This window comes from Anomaloglossus baeobatrachus, chromosome 4 (genome assembly GCF_048569485.1).
Source record: "Anomaloglossus baeobatrachus isolate aAnoBae1 chromosome 4, aAnoBae1.hap1, whole genome shotgun sequence".
NCBI classification, from domain to species: domain Eukaryota; kingdom Metazoa; phylum Chordata; class Amphibia; order Anura; family Aromobatidae; genus Anomaloglossus; species Anomaloglossus baeobatrachus.
The window spans coordinates 101896397-101906387 of NC_134356.1; the positions used below are offsets into that span (position 1 = coordinate 101896397).

Sequence of the window (9991 nt, forward strand, 5' to 3'; positions counted from 1 at the left end):
AGTTTCTTTAAGCCATGGGAAAAGCAACTAGGGGACCCCGACATTGGAACAAAGATCAGGGAGGGGTGGAGGGACCTACGAAAGGCAATACTGAATGAACAGTGGCGGGAGACTCAGTATAAAGTGATTCATCTGGCGATCTATGCATTCAATTTGCCCAGAAAGCTTGAGAATCCTGAGAGGATTACTCATTGTCCGAAATGCAATTTAGAAGCAACAGATCTCTACCATGGATTGTGGCTGTGTCCCCACCTTGAGCCACTGTGGGCCCAAGTATCAAAGTGTGTTGCTAAACTCTGGGACATCAAACTCCTTCTCTCCCCTACTCTGGTTCTGATCCATGCGTGGGAGGGGGTGAGCATCGAGAGGAGGAGGAGTAAACATCCCCCTTCACTACTACATGTAATCATACTTGCAACAAAGAGGATGATACTGAATTTTTGGTTGGAGTCAAAAGTACCCTCGTTCGAAGAAGTAATAATCCATATAAAACGGCTGATGGAGTTAGAGAGCCTTGATGCTGGAAGGAAGTCGGGACGATTGGGTAGTCACTTCAAAAAGTGGAGGGAGTTTATTATAACCTACAGTTAGGTCCAGAAATATTTGGACAGTGACACAATTTTCGCGAGTTGGGCTCTGCATGCCACCACATTGGATTTGAAATGAAACCTCTACAACAGAATTCAAGTGAAGATTGTAACGTTTAATTTGAAGGTTTGAACAAAAATATCTGATAGAAATTGTAGGAATTGTACACATTTCTTTACAAACACTCCACATTTTAGGAGGTCAAAAGTAATTGGACAAATAAACCAAACCCAAACAAAATATTTTTATTTTCAATATTTTGTTGCGAATCCTTTGGAGGCAATCACTGCCTTAAGTCTGGAACCCATGGACATCACCAAACGCTGGGTTTCCTCCTTCTTAATGCTTTGCCAGGCCTTTACAGCCGCAGCCTTCAGGTCTTGCTTGTTTGTGGGTCTTTCCGTCTTAAGTCTGGATTTGAGCAAGTGAAATGCATGCTCAATTGGGTTAAGATCTGGTGATTGACTTGGCCATTGCAGAATGTTCCACTTTTTTGCACTCATGAACTCCTGGGTAGCTTTGGCTGTATGCTTGGGGTCATTGTCCATCTGTACTATTAAGCGCCGTCCGATCAACTTTGCGGCATTTGGCTGAATCTGGGCTGAAAGTATATCCTGGTACACTTCAGAATTCATCCGGCTACTCTTGTCTGCTGCTATGTCATCAATAAACACAAGTGACCCAGTGCCATTGAAAGCCATGCATGCCCATGCCATCACGTTGCCTCCACCATGTTTTACAGAGGATGTGGTGTGCCTTGGATCATGTGCCGTTCCCTTTCTTCTCCAAACTTTTTTCTTCCCATCATTCTGGTACAGGTTGATCTTTGTCTCATCTGTCCATAGAATACTTTTCCAGAACTGAGCTGGCTTCATGAGGTGTTTTTCAGCAAATTTAACTCTGGCCTGTCTATTTTTGGAATTGATGAATGGTTTGCATCTAGATGTGAACTCTTTGTATTTACTTTCATGGAGTCTTCTCTTTACTGTTGACTTAGAGACAGATACACCTACTTCACTGAGAGTGTTCTGGACTTCAGTTGATGTTGTGAACGGGTTCTTCTTCACCAAAGAAAGTATGCGGCGATCATCCACCACTGTTGTCATCCGTGGACGCCCAGTCCTTTTTGACTTCCCAAGCTCACCAGTCAATTCCTTTTTTCTCAGAATGTACCCGACTGTTGATTTTGCTACTCCAAGCATGTCTGCTATCTCTCTGATGGATTTTTTCTTTTTTTTCAGCCTCAGGATGTTCTGCTTCACCTCAATTGAGAGTTCCTTAGACCGCATGTTGTCTGGTCACAGCAACAGCTTCCAAATGCAAAACCACACACCTGTAATCAACCCCAGACCTTTTAACTACTTCATTGATTACAGGTTAACGAGGGAGACCCCTTCAGAGTTAATTGCCGCCCTTAGAGTCCCTTGTCCAATTACTTTTGGTCCCTTGAAAAAGAGGAGGCTATGCATTACAGAGCTATGATTCCTAAACCCTTTCTCCGATTTGGATGTGAAAACTCTCATATTGCAGCTGGGAGTGTGCACTTTCAGCCCATATTATATATAATTGTATTTCTGAACATGTTTTTGTAAACAGCTAAAATAACAAAACTTGTGTCACTGTCCAAATATTTCTGGCCCTGACTGTACTTCAATTCGGAGGAAATAGAACGCTTAATGTCACCATTTAAGGAGACGGCGTGGTATCACTCTGAGAAGTTAGGGGGTACACTCGGAGGATTGGAGGTGGGGGTTGAAGGTGACTAGGTGGGAGTGGGTTTGAGTAGTGTGGGGTTCAGGGGGGGGGGAGTAGGAGAGTTTAACAGGATGGTTGCAAATTCATTCATATAGTTAGTTATAAGGGTTTCCGTGAGGTACTAAAGATTCTGAGTCTTACTGTGAATACTGTGAACATTGATTAGATGTTGTAGTACTGAATTGTAAATGGAGCGATATACAATTTTCTTGTCATTTTGCTGATAATTTTGCTATTATTAATATTATTTGTTCTATGTAATGATTTGTTTGCTGTTGAAAATAAATAAAAATTATAATTTAAAAAAAAAGACAGACGGGGAAAGAGACAGACAGACATGCAGACAGGGAGAGAGACAGGCAGACAGGGAAGGAGGAGACAGCCAGAGAGACAGACAAAGATAGATGGGGAAAGACACAGACCTTTATAGAGACAGACTGGGAAAAAGACAGAGAAATAGAGACAAACAAGGAAAGAGACAGACAGTCAGGCAGACAGGGAAAGAGACAGACAGGAAAAGACACAGACAAAGAGATGGGGAGACAGACGGGGAAAGAGACAGACCTAGAAAGAGACAGATGGGAAAGAAAGAGAGATAGAGACAGACAAAGGAGACAGACAGAGACAGGCAGACGGGGAAAGAGACAGACGGGGAAAGAGACAGACGGAGCACATTACTATATTAATATATATATTAAATTTGTGTGGAATATCTGGGGTGTTGAAATATATGTTGTGAAATGCTTCTATTAGCTTAGTTTTTGCCTTTCAATAATTACATTTGTTTGTTTTGTGGTTTTTGTGTGCAGAATAAATTTTTGTTAATACATTCTATTTTGTTAAAAACAGTTATTAAGCCGGGCGAAGCCGGGTAGTACAGCTAGTTAGGATATAAGGGTTTTGCTGGCTGCACCCAGTGAGCTATCCTATCCTTGGTGTCTTAGTTAGCAGGGCATCTCTTTGGTCAAGTCTACTTCAAACCAAACGTGTATTGTTTATTTCTTATATCATCATTAAAATATGTTGGGGGCTTTAACTATCCCTTTGGGGCTGCTCTGAGTCAAGTTAGGATTCCTTTCCTCATATTTGAGGCCTGTCTCTTTCTAGGTCTGTCTCTTTCCCCGTCTGTCGCCCCATCTCTTTGTCTGTGTCTTTTCCTGTCTGTCTCTTTCCCTGTCTGCCTGTCTCTGTCTCTTTCCCTGTCTGCCTGTCTCTGTCTCTTTCCTTGTCTGTCTCTATTTCTCTGTCTCTTTCCCTATCTGTCTCTATCAAGGTCTGTGTCTTTCCCCATCTATCTTTGTCTGTCTCTCTGGCTGTCTCCTCTTTCCCTGTCTGCCTGTCTCTGTATGTCTGTCTCTTTCCCCGTCTGTCTCTTTCCCGGTCTGTCTCTTTCCCGGTCTGTCTCTTTCCAGGTCTGTCTCTTTCCAGGTCTGTCTCTGTCTGTCTGTTTCCCTGTCTGTTTCTGTCTGTCTCTTTCACCGTCTGTCTCTGTCTGTCTCTCTACCTGTGTCTGTCTGTCTGTCTCTGTCTGTCTCTCTATCCGTCTCCCCACCGACATCTTATTACCTCACATATAAGCTTATACTATGAATGTCTTTTGTTCCTATAGCAACCAATCACAGCTCCTACTAATAACCTGTAGTTCCAGGCTCCATTTACTTTAATTTAGGCATGTTTTTTGGAAAGTAACTGTAAAGCGCGGGGTTAAATTTTCCTGTCAATACATAGTCTATGACATTCCCTGGGTCATATGAGGTGTCTGTGCAAAATTTAGTGGTTGTAAATGCGACGGTGCGGATACACTTTTTCGTTTCACTTTTTCCCCATTATGTAGATAGGGGCAAAATTGATTGGTAAATTGGAACGCGCGGGGTTGAAATTTCACCTCACAACATAGCCTATGGTGCTCTCGGGGTCCAGACGTGTGAGTGTGCAAAATTTTGTGGCTGTAGCTGCGACTGTGCAGATGCCAATCCCGGACATACATGCAGTACATACATACATACATACATACATACATTCAGCTTTATATATTGGATATATGCCAACTCCTGATGATCCAAATTCCCGGATGATGGGTCGTTTGGCAAATATCCTCTTTTTTTTTTTGGGGGGATTTACTATTTATTAAACCAATAATGTAAGAAAACGGGGAGCTGTATGAGCAATGAGCACAAACGACATGGAGGACAGAGGCCGAGAGAAAGTTCAACAAAGAAAAAAAAAAAACCTCGGATGGCTCGGTGCTTTGGACACTACGACTGGCGAACAAATACAAAAAGGAGAACGGGGCTTAAAAAGGGATCTGTACATTAATGAGCCGCCACGGACAGCAGTCAGGAGGAGACGGCGGCCCCCGCTTGCTGTCCATGCGGCTTTATGAATGTAGGAGACCTTTCCAATATGGTGGGTTTTCCTGGTCCCCTATAACTGCTGGGCAGAGACCAAGCACCGCTGCCTACTCCCCCCACACCGGGCCTGACCCCGTCTGCTGGAGGATGAGGACTATGGACAGTTTGGTGCCAGGACACTGTGGCTCCTCTTCATCATCATCATCATCATCGTTGACCTCAGAATCGGCCGTGTCTGTGCCTCGGTGAGCGCGAGCAGCGGCGGCCTCCGCCATCTCTGTTGTTGTGCCGAGGCCTGTCGGAGAAGCGCTTTGGCGAGTGGTGTCTGGGCGGTGACCCGCCGGCCCTGGCCTGTCGGTTCCGGGCTCGTCCGTACAGCTGCCGTCGGAGAGCGCTGGAGCGCGGTTACATTCACCCATCTCATACTGCCGGCAGCAGGACTCCCTGAAGTCTGTGACGGGCGACAGCTCGGCGTGGATGGCCTGCCCGTTGAACCAGCGGTTGTTCAGCTCCACCAGCGCTCGCTCTGCGTCCTCCTCTCGGCGAAACTTGACGTAGACGTTCCCCACCAGGTGATCGCCGAGGTTGTCGCAGATGTTCATCTCCTCGATCTCTCCGTATTTCTGCTCCACTTCAGTGAACACTTCCTCAAAGAAGTCGTCGTAATGTTCCTGCACCTCCACGTCACTGACGAGAAAGTGGGAGCCGTTGGCGCTCTGCGCAGTGTTCTGCGGGTTCCGGTAAAGGTTTAAGAGGACGATCGTCTTGCTGAAGGTGGGCTTGTTGTGGAGGCGGGAACAGCGGTCTCCATGGCGACATGCTCCGATCTTGAAGTAGAAAGAACAGTTCACCTTATCCTTCTCAGTCCCGAAAATCGAGGCCAAGTATTCCGCCATTTTCCACCGCTTATCCCCTCCCCCTGTTCTAATATATCCTCATTTTTTTAATCTTCTATCTTCTAGGCTATGGGGCGTATACTGCCCGGAAGATAGGACTGTCTCGAGTCTTCATTATACAGGACTAGCTGTACTAACCGGCTTTGCCCAGGTTAATAACTGTTGTTAACAAAATAGAATGTATTAACAAAAATGTATTCTGCACACAAAAACCACAAACCAAATAGGTAGAAATGTAATTATTAAAAGGCAAAAAGTAAGCTAATAGAAGCATTTCACAACATGTATTTCAACACCACAGATATTCCACACAGAGTTAACTAAATTGGCCAAGAAATGTGCTCCGTCTGTCTCTTTCCCCGTCTGCCTGTCTCTGTCTGTTTCTTTTTTTGTCTGTCTCTATCTCTCGGTTTCTTTCCCCATCTGTCTCTTTCTAGGTCTGTCTCTTTCCCAGGTCTGTCTCTTTCCCCGTCTGTCTCTATCAAGGTCTGTGTCTTTCCCCATCTATCTTTGTCTGTCTCTCTGGCTGTCTCCTCCTTCCCTGTCTGCCTGTCTCTGTCCCTGTCTGCATGTCTGTCTGTCTCTTTCCCCATCTGTCTCTTTCCCCATCTGTCTCTTTCCCCATCTGTCTCTTTCCAGGTCTGTCTCTTTCCAGGTCTGTCTCTGTCTGTCTCTTTTCAGGTCTGTCTCTATCTGTCTCTTTCACCGTCTGTCTCTTTCACTGTTTGTCTCTATCTCTGTCTCTCTGTCTGTCTCTTTGTCTATCTCTCTCTATCCGTCTCCCCACCGACATCTTATTACCTCACATATAAGCTTCTTATACTAATGAATGTCTTTTGATCCTATAGCAACCAATCACAGCTCCTAGTAATAACCTGATTGGTAAATTGGAACGCGCGGGGTTAAAATTTTGCCTCACAACATAGCCTATGGCGCTCTCGGGGTCCAGAAGTGTGAGTGTGAAAAATTTTGTGGCTGTAGCTGCGATGATGCAGATGCCAATCCCGGACATATATATATATACACACACACACACACACACACACACACACACACACACACACACACACACACACACACACATTCAGCTTTATATTAGATAACTAGCTGTACTACCCAGCTTCGCTTGGGTTAATAACTGTTGTTAGCAAAATAGAATGTATCAACAAAAATTTATTCTGCACACAAAAACCACAAAACAAATAGATAGAAATGTAATTATTAAAAGGCAAAAACTAAGCTAATAGAAGCATTTCACAACATATATTTCAACACCCCAGATATTCCACACAGATTTAACTAAATCGGCCAAGTAATGTGCTCCGTCTGTCTCTTTCCCCGCCTGTCTCTTTCCTCGTCTGCCTATCTCTGTCTCTTTTTTTTGTATGTCTCTATCTCTTTGTTTCTTTCCCCATCTGTCACTTTCTAGCTCTGTCTCTTTCCCAGGAAAGAGACAGTGACAGAGACAGTGATTGTCTGGCCTTGGTATTTCCCTTGTCATATCTTTAAACTTGTCAAAAAGTTGGATATTGACTAAAAGGGCCACTTAATATGGTGGTTATGGTGATCTCCTAAAAAGAGTCACCCCTTGGCTGGGCCCTTCCCGGAGGGATATCTGGCTGGTTTCTGTGTTGAGACTCCTAACAGAGGCTCCACGGACCTTTTTGATTTGCATATTTCCCAGGGGGCAATGTACCTAGGATTTCACTGTCTTGAGCGCCCTCGCTGGCTGCCGGCAGTGTTTTCTCTGGCTGGTCTCCCCGAGATCAGTGATTGTTTTGTCTTTCCCAGGTCTGTCTTTTTCCCCATCTGTCTCCCAGTCTCTTTGTCTGTGTCTTTCCCTGTCTGGCTGTCTGTCTGTCTCTTTCCTTGTCTTTCTCCATTTCTCTGTCTCTTTCCCCGTCTGTCTCTATCAAGGTTTGTGTCTTTCCCCATCTATCTTTGTCTGTCTCTCTGGCTGTCTCCTCCTTCCCTGTCTGCCTGTCTCTGTCTGCATGTCTGTCTGTCTCTTTCCCCGTCTGTCTCTTTCCAGGTCTGTCTGTCTCTCTGTCTGTTTCTCTGTCTGTCTCTCTCTATCCGTCTCCCCACTGACATCTTATTACCTCACATATAAGCTTCTTATACTATGAATGTCTTTTGTTCCTATAGCAACCAATCACAGCTCCTACTAATAACCTGTAGTTCCAGGCTCCATTTACTTTAATGGAGGCATGTTTTTTGGAGAGTAACTGTAAAGCGCGGGGTTAAGTTTTCCTGTCAAAACATAGTCTACGACGTTCCATGAGCCACATGAGGTGTCTGTGCAAAATTTCGTGATTGTGTAGATAGGGGCAAAATTGATTGGTAAATTGGAACGTGCGGGGTTAAAATTTAGCCTCACAACATAGCCTATGATGCTCTCGGGGTCCAGATGTGTGAGTGTGCAAAATTTTGTGGCTGTAGCTGCGACAGTGCAAATGCCAATCCCGGACATACACACACAAACAAACACACACACACACACACACACACACACACAGCTTTATATATTAGATAGAAGCTGGGTAGTACAGCTAGTTATCTGTTTCCCTGTCTGTCTATCTATCTCTGTCACATTCCCTGTCTGTCTCTTTCCCTGTCTGTCTCTTTCCCTCTCTTTCCCTGTCTGTCTCTTTCCCTCTCTTTCTCTGTCAGTCTCTTTCCATCTGTCTCTTTCCCTGTGTCTGTCTCTTTGTCTGTCTCTTTACCTGTCTTTGTCTGTCTCTTACCCTGTCTGTCTCTTTACCTCTTTCTCCCTGTCTGTCTGTTTCCCTGTGTCTGTCTCTGACTCTTTGTCTGTGTCTGTCTCTTTACCTGTCTGTGTCTGTCTCTTACCCTGTCTATGTCTGTTTCTTACCCTGTCTGTCTTTCCCTGGCTGCTTTGTGACACGCCAACATTCCATATAAGGGCGTGGATGCGCATTCTTCTGAAGTTCTGGCTGCCCTGTGGCTCCCAGCTCCATTCACTTTAATGGAGGCAGGTTTTTTGGTGAATAACTGTAAAGCGCGGGGTTAAAATTTCCCCTCAAAACATAGCTTATGACGCTCTCGGGGTCCAGAAGTGTGAGTGTGCAAAATTTTGTGGCTGTAGCTGCGACGGTGCAGATGCCAATCCCAGACATACATACATACACACACACATACATACACATTCAGCTTTATATATTAGATTTACCATTGTGCCATATGGCCTCCTAAATATTTTAATAAGCAGAACCATATATAACAGCAATACATATACAGTACAGACCAAAAGTTTGGATACACCTTCTCATTCAAAGAGTTTTCTTTATTTTCATGACTCTGAAAATTGTAGATTCACATTGAAGGCATCAAAACTATGAATTAACACATATGGAATGAAATACTTAACAAAAAAGTGTGAAACAACTGAAAATATGTCTTATATTCTAGGTTCTTCAAAGTAGCCACCTTTTGCTTTGATTACTGCTTTGCACACTCTTGGCATTCTCTTGATGAGCTTCAAGAGGTAGCCACCGGAAATAGGCTTCCAACAGTCTTGAAGGAGTTCCCAGAGATGCTTAGCACTTGTTGGCCCTTTTGCCTTCACTCTGCTGTCCAGCTCACCCTAAACCATCTCAATTGGGTTCAGGTCTGGTGACTGGGGAGGCCAGGTCATCTGGCGTAGCACCCCATCACTCTCCTTCTTAGTCAAATAGCCCTTACACAGACTGAAGGTGTATTTGGGGTCATTGTCCTGTTGAAAAATAAATGATGGTCCAATTAAACGCAAACCGGATGGAATAGCATGCCGCTGCAAGATGCTGTGGTAGCCATGCTAGTTTAGTATCCCTTCAATTTTGAATAAATCCCCAACAGTGTCACCACCAAAGCACCCCCACACCATCACACCTCCTCCTCCATTCTTCACGGTGGGAACCAGGCATGTAGAATCCATCCGTTCACCTTTTCTGCATCGCACAAAGACACTGTGGTTGGATCCAAAGATCTCAAATTTGGGCTCATCAGACCAAAGCACAGATTTCCACTGATCTAATGTCCATTTCTTGTGTTCTTTAGCCCAAACAAATCTCTCCTGCTTATTGCCTGTCCTTAGCACTGGTTTCCTAGCAGCTATTTTACCATGAAGGCCTGCTGCACAAAGTCTCCTCTTAACAGTTGTTCTAGAGATGTCTCTGCTGCTAGAACTGTGTGTGGCATTGACTTGGTCTCTAATGTGAGCTGCTGGTAACCTGCGATTTCTGAGGCGGCTTGTGACTTGGATAAACTTATCCTCCGCAGCAGAGGTGACTCTCGGTCTTCCTTTCCTGGGGCGGTCCTCATGTGAGCCAGTTTCTTTGCAGCGTTTGATGGTTTTTGCCACTGCACTTGGGGACACTTTCAAAGTTTTCCCAATTTTTC

At 44.7% G+C, this 9991-nt stretch overlaps 1 pseudogene; it reads right to left on the bottom strand.

Annotated features, from left to right (window-relative positions):
- Positions 1–4582: 4582 nt before the first annotated feature.
- LOC142301263 (splicing factor U2AF 26 kDa subunit pseudogene) lies at positions 4583–5615 on the bottom strand (annotated as a pseudogene).
- Between the last annotated feature and the right edge of the window lie 4376 nt (positions 5616–9991).